The sequence below is a fragment of the Terrapene carolina genome, unplaced genomic scaffold (genome assembly GCF_002925995.2).
Source record: "Terrapene carolina triunguis isolate 2854851 unplaced genomic scaffold, T_m_triunguis-2.0 Scaffold391, whole genome shotgun sequence".
NCBI classification, from domain to species: domain Eukaryota; kingdom Metazoa; phylum Chordata; order Testudines; family Emydidae; genus Terrapene; species Terrapene triunguis.
Genome location: NW_020664742.1, coordinates 1,263,266 through 1,278,855, shown reverse-complemented (window position 1 = coordinate 1,278,855; position 15,590 = coordinate 1,263,266). Strand labels below are relative to the sequence as shown.

At 43.6% G+C, this 15,590-nt stretch overlaps 1 protein-coding gene across 7 annotated transcripts in view; it reads right to left on the bottom strand.

The window, feature by feature from the left end:
• ADARB1 (adenosine deaminase RNA specific B1) overlaps positions 1–15,590 on the bottom strand; it is a 264,078-nt gene that overhangs the window by 115,797 nt on the left and 132,691 nt on the right. For 2 of the 7 annotated variants that reach the window (XM_024201220.2, XM_024201222.2), the window contains one exon: positions 2,200–2,272. The exons of the other annotated variants lie outside the window; for them this stretch is intronic. The gene's annotated coding sequence lies outside the window, so the exon portion shown is untranslated. The remainder of the gene's footprint in view (positions 1–2,199; positions 2,273–15,590) is intronic. 7 annotated transcript variants of the gene reach the window in all.

Here is a 15,590-nt window from a genome sequence, read left to right as displayed (position 1 = left end):
CTCTCCCCACAGTGCCAGCAGATCCACCAACTCAGATGTGCTCCGAGCAGGAGAGCGTTTGCTGCGTGGACTCGCCATAGTCAGCTGGGAAGATGTGATGGGAGCTCTCCACACCGAGCAAACAGGAAGTGGAATGTCAACAATTCCCAGGCCTTTAAAGGGGGAGGGGCAGATGCCTCTGTACCTGGCTGCAGGGCAGCAGAGTTCAAACTGTTGACCAGAATGGTCAGGATGGGCATTGTGGGACGCCTCCTGGAGGCTATTTACATCAACATAACCAAGCGCAGTGTCTATACTGACAATCTGTCAATACAACTTTGCCACAAAAAGCTCTACGCCTCTCGTTGAGGTGGTTTTATTTTGGTCGGCAAAGCAGGAGAGTTTTGTCGGTGGAAGGAGCACTGTAGTGTGTACACCTACATTATTTTGTTGACGAAAGATTACTTTTGTTGACAAAACTCTGTAGTGTATACAAGGTCTTAAAGGGAGTTTTCCACAGTGTGGAGAGGTGTTCTGCACAAAAATGAATGCAGTCTCAGGTTCCAACAACATTTTAGATATTTATCATTGGCAGCTGGGGATGGGGAGACACACCACAATGATAGTCACAGTCTAAAAACCTGAACATAAAAGATACATGTCAATCGCAGCCCCACCTTTGGTCCTTTCCCCAATTCTCAGGCACAAATCTCTGGGCAGAACAATAGGACGGGTGGGAGAGAGGGAGGCACATTCGCCACCAGAGAAACCATCAATAGAGGGGAGTGTTTTGACCCAGAAAACTGCATTGCTGTCAATGAAGTTACTATGCATTTATGTCAGTGTTGCTGAGAGCAGAATTTGGCCCAGAAAATGTATAATGTTCATTAGTAGAAGTGAGATCTACAGAATATAGTAACAGTTTGTAACAATAGTGTTACAATAGTACAATTTAAAATTATTATAAAGATAGTAATATAAATCATCATCATACCAAAATGTAACAGCCTTTATAGCATTATAAAAAGATAAACCAGCAAAGAGTTGCTAGCTTTATATCAATAGCATGTGTCTGCACCTTTGAAATTAGAGGTTATAATTTGGACAGAAGATGAAATAGCCTGAGAGAAGTGAAGCATCCCAATCTGTGAGTTTGCTTGCTGTCATTACCACTCATAATTCAGTCTGTGTCAGCACTTGATAACATGGTTTTATTATCTAAATTATCTGCACAAATGTGTGATGCTAGTAGACCTTCAGAAGATGTGAATTTTCAAATTAGTTTGTCCACAGGCACCTCTGATTACTCCCATATCTAAATCAACGTTTACTCAGATCCCATTAACTCCAAATTTATCTGTACACATTTTTTTAAATGTAAAAAGCCAACAGGAAGCAAAATGCAAGCACCTAACAATGCTTTCCCTTTCAAATAACTGTTTAAAATACCTTTCTGGAGCTAGCCTAATGACTTAGTGGGCAGCCATGCTGGATCCGAGGCAGCCAGTCTCAGAACACCAACTCATTTGCCCAGTAGCACTGATATAACTGAAGAAACCATGGTCAGTCTCCGAAGAGAGGTTTCAACATGCTTCATACTTTCGCAGTGAATCCTTGATAGTAGGGTACCAAGGTCCATATTATTCCCGCAAGATCCATGCACATAACTCCTTTCTTGGGGCCTTGCAAAGACTCTCTTTGGGGTCAGGATTTGTGTGGTGCAGGGATTAGGAACTAGAAAGCTGAGATGAGACAAGGGGAGGGGATGTACATTGCCCTTGTTTCCCCCCTCCAGCCCCACTAATTGTAAAAGGTAATACAGCCTGTTGTGTGGCTATATTGGAACCAAGAAGGTAGAGATAGGCAGGAGCCACAGGGGGACTCCAGGCCAGCACAAAAATATAATGTCTCCATGTTGATAAACTTTACCTTCGGTAGATCCCCACAGAGCTGCAGGGTTTAGGGGAGGAATCCATTCCGTTGGGGAGCAAGAGACCCAATCAGCTAAAAATGGGTTAAAGGAAATGTTGCAAGGAGACACTCAGTTTCCGCCCATCCTTAATCCCCTACCAGTGTTTTTTCTAGAGGAGGCGGCAATCCTGGGGGAAAAGCTGCAGTCTGCATGTGTCCCTCCCTATGCACATAGGGATTGCAGTGTTTGTATAAGATTATTATGATGGAGGTAGGTGTGTGAAATAAGTAGGAAAATTCTTAACTTACCTAAAAAGTTTTCTTTCTTCTAGAAGGAACGTCTTTGGATCCCTTACAATGGGTCTTACCTCTGTTTGCAGCTCTGTGGAGACAGAACTGGTCCTGTCAATCAAGACAGGCTAGGAGTGACACCACTCCCAGAGAACAAGGCAGTCTGAGATACTTCCAAAGTTGCTCCATGGAACTAGTTCATTTAAGCATTAACAGGTTATCAGACATAAAAAGAAATGATCACACACTTTTCCTACTGCAGAACTTCAAATTTCACCCCAACTACTAGCAGAAAGACAAATTGTGCACCAAATAGAAAGCAAAGGAGGATGTGAGAATTCAAGCCTTCCCTTAGAACTATTATCCTTGTGCTGGGTCAGAGGGATCTGCCGATTTTCTCGTTAGAAGAAATTAGGGTGTCCAGGTGTCCAGTTTGCAACCAGAAAGTCCTGTTGAAAGGCGACCTGACAGTGTCCGGTCAGATCTATTTACTGGACACCCAAAGTTTGGTTACTGCAGGCAGGGGAGGTGCTGGGTCATCACCTGCACCAGCCTCTACTTAGCCGAGGCTGCCTCCTGCCTGTGTTGGGCGACTGCAGCTCCCAGCCCCAGCCCCACAGATGAGTCCCTCCGACCTGGGCGGAGGTAGGAGGGGAAAACCAACAAGCAATGGGGGAGAGGGGAAGAGGAGCGAATAGGGGTAAGGCCCCAGGGGAAGGGACGGGGCCTCAGGGGGAAGAGGCGGGGCAGGGGAGGTTCCGGCACTCCTGCTGGAGCATCCAGTTTTTAAATAGTACAAAGTTGGCAACCCTAGGGTAAATTAACACATTTTTTTCTATTCTTCAACGGGAAAGTCTGTAGTTCCATTACAATGGGATGTCTAATCAGTGTGTGTCAAGGGAGGAAAACAAAGGATGAATGAGTAGATGTTTGTATTGTTGTGTATTGTTTGAAGTGTTACTGGATGAGCATAGGATGCACAGCTCTCCCTCCAGTGACAGGGACTGATAAGGCATGCATGGTTCATTTATAAAACTTAGTGAAGGTGCCAAAAAATGCCCAGGTAGCCACCCTACATCTCTTTATATGTTGCATATTATCCTTCAGGTTTCCATAGACCTGGATGAATGAGCACAGATTTTTTTTGTGGGGGGAAAGTGGCATTTTACCTCTGAAAGCTTCTGAAATGCACCAACTTTATGATCTAAAAACAGAAGCCTTGGCAGCTTTTTTATTTTATGAGTGGTGTAGAACAACAGAGAACGTCCAATGTGGATTTTTACAGGTCTCCTGATATGCAGAGTAGGCCAGAAGGGTGATTTATGTGTGTGTGTGTGTGGGGGGGGGGTTGTATGTGGCAAAAGATGGAGGAAAAGACAGTTTCTTGTGACCCGTGGAACAGAGTTTAGTTAGGTATTAAGGATTCTACTCACTCGTAGCACAACTTTGCAGTCATGAGAGGACAGGACTCCAAAATGATCCTTGAAAAGTGACTGCAATCAGGATGACAACTTTAAAGATAGCAGGGGGTTGGGAGGGAGGCATATCAGACAAGGGATTACAGAGATGCTTGGTCAGGGCACTTAATGCAAAATTTAGATCCCAAGAAGGACCTCTTGGCACAGGGCTGAGAAATGAGGCAACAAATCTTCCTACATCCAGGTGAAACAAAATCCTCCACCCACTTGCTCTCTAGTGCATTAGAAATGGCCATCACTTGGTTTATTACATTGTGAAGATTCAGGCCCACATGAAAACTTTACTCTACATACTCCAAAAATACATTTAACTCAGGACGTGACTGGATCCATGCTAATGATTTTGCACCATGCTTTACAGATAGAACAAGCCCCTGAAAATGTCCTTTTTGTGGAATACATTCTCAGGATTAAATGGGTGTTTATGAACACGCCCAAATAACCTATTTTAATTGGCATCTCTTAGTTACCATGTAGCTAGATCCAATTTCTCTGGCTTTGGTGCCAAAATGATCCTTCTGAGAGATGATCGTTCCTGCATAGGAGGAGTAATGGAGTGGTGGGGGGCACCTGAATTAGATCTGAGGGCCAGCAACAACATGGGGCCACTTCTGCTTTCTCTCTCTGTCTCTCTTTTTTAAAGTTTTCCTATGGAACTCTATATAGCAGCAGCAACAACTGAAGACATACAAGCAATGTTTTGGGCCATTGATGAAAGTGCATGATCCTGGCTATAGCCTGTTACTCTCATCACCTGAAATAAAACTTTCGTACCTTTGCTGGCACAAAGACAACAACGCTTGATACAAGATAAATGGTGGGAGAAGGTAGCAGAAGACACTCAGATGTGTGCAGAAACAAATGAAACAAAGAAGTTCTTTGATTCCTTGAAGCTAGTCTATGAACTTTCAAAGGTGGGCACAGGTTTGCTCACGATGGCTGATGGCAGGACAGTCATCAAAGACAAACATGGCACGGAACAGAGATGGGTTGAACATTTTAGCCAACTACTGAACAGACCACTCTCAACTGCAACCAGTGCTATTAATCAGATATCTCAAAAGCCTATTCAGCACCACCTTGACTCACCACCCTCACTTGAAGAAATAGAAAAGGCAATCAGTTTGATGAGCTCAGTGAAGTCCTCGGGCACAGATAGAATACTGGCAGAAATATATAAATCTGCGGCTCCAAATGTTGTAACAACACTCCAGAAGATCCTTACTGACATCTGGGACAACGAAGAAATGCCACAAGACTTCAAAGATGCTACAATTATTCCTTTATTTAAAAATAAAGGCAGCAAAATGATCTGTCATAACTACCGTGGGATATCTCTCCTATCTGTTGCTGGAAAAATCTTTTCTTGTGTCCTCCTGAACCTACTGATTTCATCTGTCTCAGAAGCCAATCTACCTGAGACTCAGTGCCGATTCTGACCTGGCCGTAGCACCATAGACATGATTTTCAGTATCAGGCAAATACAAGAAAAATGTATCGAACAAAATGTGAATCTGTTCAGTGTTTCTATTGATCTGACAAAAGCATTTGATACAGTCAATACAGAAGGATTATGGATGATCCTCAGCAAACTTGGTTGCCCACCAAAACTGGTTAAGACCATTTGTTTATTTCATGAGGGGATGCAAGGTCAGGTACTTTTTAATGGAGATCTTACTGACTGCTTTCCCATTTCAAATGGAGTCAAACAAGGCTGTGTCCTTGCCCCTGTATTGTTCAACCTCTTCTTCACCCAAGTTCTCAACCATGCTTCAAATGGGCTCAACAGAGACATATACATCAGATACAGACATGACGGCTCAGTCTTCAATCTTACAAGGCTTAAAGCAAAAACAAAAGTAATAAAACTACGAAGAGAAGCACTCTTTGCGGATGATTGTGCCCTTCTAGCACACACAGAGGAAGATCTCCAGTGCATCATAGATCACCTCCCTATAGCATCACAATTGTTTGGCCTCACAATCAGCCTGGAAAAAACCTGTGGTGTTGCACCAATCATCTTCACCGCTCTGTACCATATGCCCTAGCATATCCATTAGTGGAATCCAACTAAAGTAAGTTGACAGTTTTACCTATCTCGGCAGCAACATCTCCAATGATGGATCTCTTGACAAAGAGATCATGAACAGGATACAGAAAGCTTCTCAGTACATAACCAGATCCTGAAATCCCACAATATAACCCTCTCAACAAAAATAAAACTTTATAATGCTTTTGCGCTCACATCTCTCCTCTACGGCTGTGAGACCTGGACATTATACAAATGGCATCTCAAACAGCTAGAGGCCTTCCATATGCGGTTTCTGCACACCATTATGGGGATCCGCTGGCAGAACAAAATTACCAATCTGGAGGTTCTCCAAAAGTCAAATGCCATAAGCATCGAGGCGATGCTGATAAAAGCCCAACTACGCTGGGTTGGACACATCATTAAGATGCCTGAATATCGACTTCCCAGATAAATATTCTATGGAGATTAGAATTGGCACAAGAACATCGGAATCAAGGCCGGCCCAGAAAGTGCTACAAGGACAGCATCAAGAACAGCATACACTTTGATGCAATAAAACCAGATGATCTTTAGAAGGCTGTGTTAAATAGAACAGCAGGGCAACACACAACACTGAGAGCTTTTCAAGCCTTTGAAGAGGACAGAAATAATCGACTGTTAGCTGCAAGGGAAAAGCGTCATACTACTGCTATAGCTACCAAGAGGCTCATCAATGATATTGTCTGCCTGATCTGCTCATGCTTTGGACTTCAGTCACTCCAGAATCCACAAAAAGAGATAGCATGAAAATGTCATTGTTGAACCGACAGACTACACACACACACACACATACACCTTTGCTGGATGATACAAGTAAGTCAACTGATGGCCAGACATCCCAGGGTCTGACTCTCCACTCTCCTGGATCTAACCTTTGCTTGCTTAATGAGCTGCTACGATATTTATTTCTTTATCTTAATTTTTGAAAGACAGCAGATTGTTATTTTGTTTAATGTTATTTATTTTCTTTCTTCACCTAGGAACAGAGCAAATTAGAGGCTCATAGCAGGTCTGAGGACCTGAAACTTGTTTCCTTGTTGATACAAGCCACTGTCAGTGTTGTAGAACATCACCAGTATATCTTGGCTGAGCAGGACTGGTGTTACAGCTCTTAGAGCACATGCCTGCCCTGTGCTTGAGCCAATTGATACACTGTTGGAGCTCCGTTTTGCCATTATCCTCAGATGAAACTGTTTCCTTATCTCTCTGTCTTGGCAGGTGTGTATTGTACAGTGCATGTCTCACAATGAAAGTCTATTTGCATCTTGAGCCACCAACTAGTCAAGACTGCAAAATCAACCAGAGATCACAAAATCTACTGAAAGGAACAAACAGCAGGAAGGGGCCTGATTTATGAATAAAAATCAAAGGACTGTTCTGATATATCTGGGATGGCAAGAAGACATTATCCTTCACCCAGGAGACGAACTGCCAGCATGTTCTGTCTTATGAAAGGAGGGTCATAGCCAACCTGGCTGGAAAATGCTGCAAGAACTTTGGGTGAACTGAACTTCATTAGACAAGACAGTATCTTGTTAATTCAATCTAGGCTGTAAAAGGTGTTATGGTTTTATTTTACACGTAATAATTTATTTCTAATAATTTCACTTGGTACTTAAGAACCTCTATACTATGTTAAACAAACTGTTACTTGTTTTCACTATAAACATATCTAAATGCTGTGTGTTAAGCAGTGCAGTGATCCTGAGGTGTAACTGGTAAAATGGGGTGTACTGTTCCTTTGGGAGCAGCAGATCTGTGAATTCTGTCAATGCTCAGTGCCCAGAAGCTGGACACCCCAGGGAGACACTTGGAGGGCTTGGGGTTGGAGTGTGTGCCTATCGCTAACCTGCAGAGGGACAGTGGAGCTGCCGTAGGCCAAGAGGAGTGTACTTGTGTTCATGCCCAGGGGAGACAGGGAGGTGACCCACAGCAGGCACGGACAAGGCTTCCTCACACTACGGGCAGGCAATAGCAAGGTGGCTCACAACCCTGGGTACTCCTGGGAAGTGTCACAAACACCCACTAAACACCAACATACTACTTTTTGACAAATTAACAGCAAGTAATGTTACTAGTATGAGAAAAGGCCTATATAATTTAAAAGTAACATGACAAATATATTATCCCTTTTCTGTCCTATGTATGGATCTTTGTGAATTAGGGTCCTAACTACAAATTTCATATGAACAGGAAAAGAACACAAATTTAGAATGCTGGGGCCTGTGTAGCTGATTTGTATATATTTAGAAGTAACTTCTGATTTGCTCAGAGTAAGAGTAGAAGGAAAGGAGAGAGAAGGCAGTAACAATGAAATATTTGATAGTCCAGCTATTGCTAGAGAGATTGTTAAACACTATCTTCCAGAGTTAAACATTTTAAAAGATGCAGAACTGGAAGACTTACATGCAATGCTTTTAAAGGAATTGTCTGAACCACTGATGTTGATTATCAATATATCTTGGAATACTGGTGAATTTCCAGGACAAAGGAAAATATTTTAAAAAGTTTTATGGGATAACTCAGGTAACCATAGGCCAGTTAGCCTGATATAAACATGCGCAAAATCATGGAATGGCTGCTACAGGATTAAGTTAGTAAATAATTAAAGGATGATTGCATAAAGAATACCAATCATTATTGTTTTCAGGAAAAACGGAATAGAAAATAAGGACAAGTCAATTGTATTCTGATCTGGATTGCTTTGTAAATTGGGCACAAACAACAAGATCCCTTTTAATCCAGCCAAATGCAAGGTCATATCTGGGAACAAAGAATGTAGGTCATCTATACAGGAGGAAAGACTTCACTGTGGAAAGCGTTGACTGTAAAAGGACTGGGGATCATGGTGGATAATCTACTGAATCTGAGCTCCCAGTGCAATGATGTGACTAAATGGGCTAGTGTCATCCTCAGATATATAAGCAGGGGAATATCCAGTAGGAGCAGGAAGGTGGTACTACGTCTGTAAACAGCTTTGATAAAATCATGACTGGAATAATGTGTCCAGTTCTGATGTCCTCTTTAAAAAGGATATTGAAAAATTTGGAAAGAGTTCAGAAAAAAAGTCACAAAAATTATCTGAGTTCTGGGAAATCTACTTTACAATGAGACTTAAACAGCTCAATCTATTTAGTTTATCAAAGAGAAAGTTGAGATGACTTGGTCACAGTCTACAAATACCTACACAGGAAGAAGATTTCTGCTATTAGTTTATTTTACATAGCATGTAAAGATGTCCTTCTAAAAGATTCTATAACTAGATGTACTAGGTAACCCACAACACGTGGGCTTTATGCAGGAATTGCAGGCTGAAATTCTATGGCCAGTGTTAGAATCATAGAAGATCAGGGTTGGAAGAGACCTCAGGAGGTCATCTAGTCCAACCCCCTGCTCAAAGCAGGACCAACACCAACTAACTCATCCCAGCCAGGGCTTTGTCAACCGGGGCCTTAAAAACCTCTAAGGTTGGAGATTCCACCACCTCCCTAGGGAACCCATTCCAGTGCTTCACCACCCTCCTAATGAAATAGTTTTCCTAATATCCAACCTAGACCTCCCCCACTGCAACTTGAGACCATTTCTCCTTGTTCTGTCATCTGTCACCATTGAGAACAGCCGGGCTCCATCCTCTTTCGATCCCCCTTTCAGGTAGTTGAAAGCAGCTATCAAATCCCCCCTCACTCTTCTTTTCTGCAGACTAAATAAGCCCAGTTCCCTCAGCCTCGCCTCATACATCAGGTGCACCAGCCCCCTAATCATTTTCATTGCCCTCTGCTGGACTCTCTCCAATTTGTCCACATCCTTTCTGTAGTGGGGGCCCCAAAACTGGATGCAGTACTCCAGACGTGGCCTCACAAGTGCCGAATAGAGGGGAATAATAACTTCCCTCAATCTGCTGGCAACGCTCCTACGAATGCATTAGCTTTCTTGGCAACAAGGGCACACTGTTGACACAAATCCAGCTTCTCGTCCACTGTAATCCTCAGGTCCTTTTCTGCAGAACTGCTGCTTAGCCAGTTAGGCAGAAGGTCAGACTGGATCATTGTAATACCCCTTCTGGTCTTAAAATTGGTTATCCTATATCAGACAACAAAGACTGCCCACAGGATGAGTCTCCAGAATGCTGCATCAGTAGCAGGAACAAGGGAAGGCTATTTCCTGATTTAAGTGACAGAAACAAATGAATTGAGGATGGATGGCACAAAAGGACCGACCTAATTGTTCAAATAATAAAAAATCCAAATAAACGGAATTAATGTTCTAACCAGATCCCCACCACGGTGTGAAACCCTAACGGAAGTGATTCTCACTATGGACAAGTCCGTTGTTCCAGTAGAGGAGTTTTCTATTCTGTAACGAGATATTTTGAACATCCAAGGATGTTTTGGGCATCCTATCCATTGATGTCATCCATGGTGTCAGGTGGAGGGATACTGGCTGTGGGTGGAAAATTAGACCTTGATTCTGAGAAATTATGTCTTTGTATGTTGTCAATGTTATAAAGGAGAGATTTGACATCTATACCAGGTAAGAGAACCTAAACTGGTAATGCTACACTGAAGCTATGAGTGTAACCAGGACCCTGTCCTGTCTGACCTTCCTCAGCACTCTGTGAATTAATAGAAACAGTGGGAAGATTTACATCAGGTATGTTGACCATGGCATCAGAAAAGTATTTTCTATTGATGCAGACTCCCCCCCTCCCCCTCTCCTTGAGAACAGAACAGAGAACATTTCCTATTTTCCTTGGATACAAACAGGTCCACCTGTAGATTTCCCCAATCTTGAAAAATGTTGTTCAGTATTGAGTCCTTCAAGGACCACACATAAGATGTCAGTCGCCTGCTTAGGTGATCTGCTAATTGATTTCTCCTGGTAGATGCAGTGTTAACCTGGCTCACAAAGCACCAAGTCCACAGCATAATGGCTTCTTGACACAGAGGGCTCGATCTTGCAACCCCTCTGCCTATTTAAAACATTTCCCTGGAGTTATCTGTCAGCACCTATGTCATGGTACCCTTGAGACAAGGCAGAAAAGATTTGCAAGTTTTCATAGATTCATAGTTGGTCTAATGGCCCTGAGTTCTAAGACATGTATGTGATTCTTGGTATGCAAGAAATACCATAGGCTGAGAGTCCAAAACTTATGTAAGTGAGCTCCCCAACCCTTTGTTGAAACATCCATAACCAAAGTTTTGGTGGGAATTGGGATGGCAAAATGAATCCCTTGACACATTCTGTGGGTCTGTCCACCAAATAAGGGACAAGATGTGCCTTGGAACTCTTACCCTCATGGACATGTTGTGTCTGGTTGAGTGAGACAGCGACTTCAACCAGGCTTGAAATGAGCTTAATCAAAGTCCGGCAAACAGGGTTCCAAAATTGCATGATAACACGTACCCCAGTAACCTGAGGCACACTGTTGCTGACATCCATGGACAAACTTGCAACCCCAAGATTAGCTGTACGATGCTCTGAAATCTCTCTTGTGGCAGGAAGGCCCTTGCTGCTGTAGAGTCTATAACCATTCCAATGAATTCGCTTGACTGAGATGGAATAAGGTTTGATTTGTTCAGGTTTTATTTCAGACCCAGCAACAAAAACAGCTGAAGAGCTACTTGAACTGCATTAGTTACTTGAAGAGCTGATCTCCCTCAAATTAACCAATCACCAAGTAAGAAGAAACATGTAGATGTTACCTGCAAAGATAAGGCACGCTGACTGAAGACATTTTGTGAACACCTGTGGGGCTCTTGACAGTCGGAAGGGAAACACATAGAACTGAAAATGGTTCCCTAACAACACAAAGCAAAGAAAATTCCTTTGTGCTGGATATATGTCTACATGGAAGTATACATCCTGTAAGCTGAGGGTGATGAACCAAACACGTGGGGATGTGACAGCAGCGAGAGTCACCATGAAAAATCTTTTGCAACATATGAACACATTTAGCTACCTGAGATCTAGTATAGGTTGCCAACCCTCTTTCTTTTTTGGGATAAGGAAATAGGAAATTCTAGAGGTACTGGTTCTATTGCACTGAATTGTAACAGTCTCACAAGACACACAAGTGAATGGTCCCTGAATAAGGTCTGGGTAGGGGAATGAGGTATTGGTATGGACTGGAATTGAATGATGTAACCTTTTTGGATGATCTGAAGGATCATCTTTAAGGCCAGATTTTTATCCACCCTGATGCTGTGTACCATATTAGCACATTACTGGTAAACTATCGTATTACATTTCCTTCCAGCTTGACAAGAAATAAAATCCTCTACAACCATATACTTATAAAGATAATGCTTTCCACTGTGAACAGACTCCCTTAGACTAATTATCATAATAAGAGTACTCAAACTACATGTCTTTCAGGTGTGATTTAGGGTCTGATCAAAGCCCACTGAAGTCAAAGGGAGTCTTTACATTGACTTCAATGGTCTTTGGATCAGGCCCATCATGAGAAAAGAATATGTTGTGGGCAGGGGGGTTCCCATTGCCTTCGTTGCTTAATGCTACTCAATACGGAAGAAAAAATGCTGTCATCTCATTCAAGCTAAACATTCATTTTGTTTTTGTCACCAGCTATAGTTCTTCTTGCTATAACAGTGATATATTCAACCAAATTTTTTTTGACAGCATTATAGAGCCTTGTTAACTGAAGCTATCAGTCCAATTGTGGCAGAACTCCAAGATATAGAGGTATTTTCATTGTTATACCTGTCATTTTTTAAAATAAATTTAAAAAACTGTTGGCAAAGCTACAGTAAACAAAAAACAAATTTGCTCTTAGTTATAAAGTTCAGTTCTGATTGTTTACCTATTATATGAGACTTCTATCTAGGTTGACAAGAAATAAAATCCTCCTATGCCAGAAAAAAGGGAAAATAAACAGAGCAAGTCAATCTCTGTTTTAATTATAAGCAATCTTCTTATTTGCAATGTCACTTACTCCTAAAATTATTTCCAAGCATTCTCACACAGGAGATTTCAAATTATTACAGCTATCTGAAAGAAACACTCCTCACTGAGAAATTTTGGATTAGCATATTGGGAGTCCTTATAAATTCCATGAAGATTGACATAAGCTATAATATTTAATTTAAAGCAAAAAAATTACAAAACTCATTATGCCGAGAAGCATTTTTGTAATCCTTGTTTAAATTTTTGCTATTAGCACGAATGCACACTTTGCAATGTAAAGCAGAGTTTCTATTGCTATTGTCAGAAATTCTTTTGTGAGATTGGGGAGGGGAGAACATAAACCAAGAATACAGATTTGGAACAAAACAAATGAAGTTTTTCAAATCATAGGATTTCAAGCCAAGTCTGAACACTGTGGGCTTGATTTTGGCACCTAATCACAGCTCTAATTTTTATTTATTGGTGCTACTCAAGAGGCTGCAGTGCCAAGGGCCAAAGTAAGGCATATGCATGATAGGACTGCGCTGAGGGCCCCAGGTCCTGGAAATGTGTTTTCAGAACCTCAGCTTTCATTGCAAAACGGTATATTTCTTGGCCCCCTGATTGTGAAGAAAAGCTTTACAGTGAAACCAGTGCAGTGAGGACTGCCTGAGTCTGCAGGCAACATGACACAATAGCTCTGAGAAAGTGAGGGAACATCTCTATTCATCTCTGTGGGATGTAAATGTCAAAACCTTCTTTTCTGAGGCATACAGAAGACTGTAAATGTGGCAGGAACTGAAAAGTATACCAGGCTTGGCTTATCTATCCACCCACCAAATACATTCTGGTCTGCAGGAGTAAGTACTAGGGGTCCCCATACTGTAGTCCAGATGTTCCTGTGGGTAGGGGAGCTGTTGTCACTCCTATAAAGAAGGAGGCCCCATCCTATTGCCTCTGCTTCTCTGGAAAAGGATGGATATCATTACCACTTCAAATGTGGTAGGGACAGGGTTATGACACAGGGCTACAGTGCAGAGAGGTGTCCATTTGGTGGTGTGCCTAGTGCTTCAGAGCCTTCTTAGTACTTTTTTCTGCATCAACACCTTTTTTTCTCCTGCTTTAAAGCTGCACCGAGGTTACTGCAGGCCTTCATGCCGGTTCCTCAGTGCTTCAAGGCATCCGTGTGAGGGTCTTATACCCGGTACTTTGATATTATGTGAGTGTAGCAAGGCACAGTCTGTTCCTGCCTTCTTGCATCACATAAAACCAGGGCAGACTCCATTGGTTGGATATCCACACTATCCTGTTTATTTAGGCTCCCTTCACCTACACACCTTTGCAGTTTTGCGCTGTAGTATCATTTACAAATGCCCCTTGTATCCTCAGCCCTTTCCCCAAGGCCAAAGAGGAGATATGTCTCCCTTCATTGTGATTTCCCTGACGCTCAGCTAGCCCTGCTCCTCCAGCCCACACTTCCTTCATATTCCCTTTTTTAAAATCAGTCCTCAGCTGATGGGCTAAGTAACCCTTTATCTCAGACAGCCCGCTATCCTGATTAGTTAGATTTCATTCCCCAATCAGGCTTCTCTGGAGGAGCCAATTAGTGCCACATTGATCAGAGTGCAGGCTCACCTGTTAACTCCCTGCACTCTGTCACAGTAAGCATAGCGAGACAAGGTGGATGAGGCAATATCTTTTATTGGACCATCTAGATATTATTTCACCCACAGTGTCTCTCTAAAATCCTGGGATCGACACAGCTACAACAAAACTCCATACAGTAAGTTTAGAACCAGACTACATGCAAGCTCTTTGGGACAAGCACTGTCTTTTTGTACAATGCCTAGCACAGCGGGGACTTGGTCCACGACTGGGCCTGCTGGCATTACCGCAATACAAATAATAATTTAAAAAGCACTAAGCTTTCAAACATGGAGGCAGAGAATGGAATGCCCTGGAGCAATTAGAACCAAATTTTCAAAGCTATTAAGGAGCCTAAAACTGGAGATAGGCACTTCTAAAACATCACTCTAGGTGCCTGTCTGCATCTTTAGTCCCCACTCAGATACTTTAATGCACTGAGGCATCCAGGCACCAGCTCCAATGACTTGAGAAAAAACGGTTACTTACCTTTCGTAACTGTTGTTCTTCGAGATGTGTTACTCATGTCTATTTCATTCTAGGTGTGTGCGCATCCATGTGTGCGGCTGTCGGAGATTTTTGCCTTAGTGGTATCCGTATGGTCCGCTGTGGCGCCCTCTTGAGTGCCGCGCTCATGCGTCGGTACAGTAGGCACCACAGGCCCCACGCCAGGGGTCTCAAACTCAGATGACCCCGAAGGCCGCATGAGGACTAGTGCATTGGCCCGAGGGCCGCATCACTGAACCCCCACCCCCCGATGCCTCTGGCCCCGCCGCCACTCCACCCCTTCCAATTAGGCCCCGTCCCTGCACCACCTCTTCGCACCCCTTCCCTGCCCCATTCCAATCCCTTCCCTGAAGTCCCCACCCCAACGCTGCCCCCAGGGGGTGCAGAAAGGGTGCAGGGTGCAACAGGGGCTGAGGGCAGGGAGTTGAGGTGCAGGAGGTGTGCAGGGTGCTCAGGGCAGGGAGTTGGTGTGTGGGGTACAAGAGGGGTGCGGCAGGGGGTCGGGGTGCAGGGTGCAGCAGGTGGCTCAGGGCAGGGAGTGCAGGAGGGGTGCGGGATGCGGCAGGGGGCTCAGGGCAGAGAGTTGGAGGTGCAGGAGGGGTGTGGGATGCGGCAGGGGGCTCAGGGCAGGGAGTTGGGGTGCGGGATGTGGCAGGGGGCTCAGGGCAGGGAATTGGGGTGCGGGATGTGGCAGGGGGCTCAGGGCAGGGAGTTGGGGGTGCGGGATGTGGCAGGGGGCTCAGGGCAGGGAGTGCAGGAGGGGTGCGGGATGCGGCAGGGGGCTTAGGGCAGAGAGTTGGGGGTGC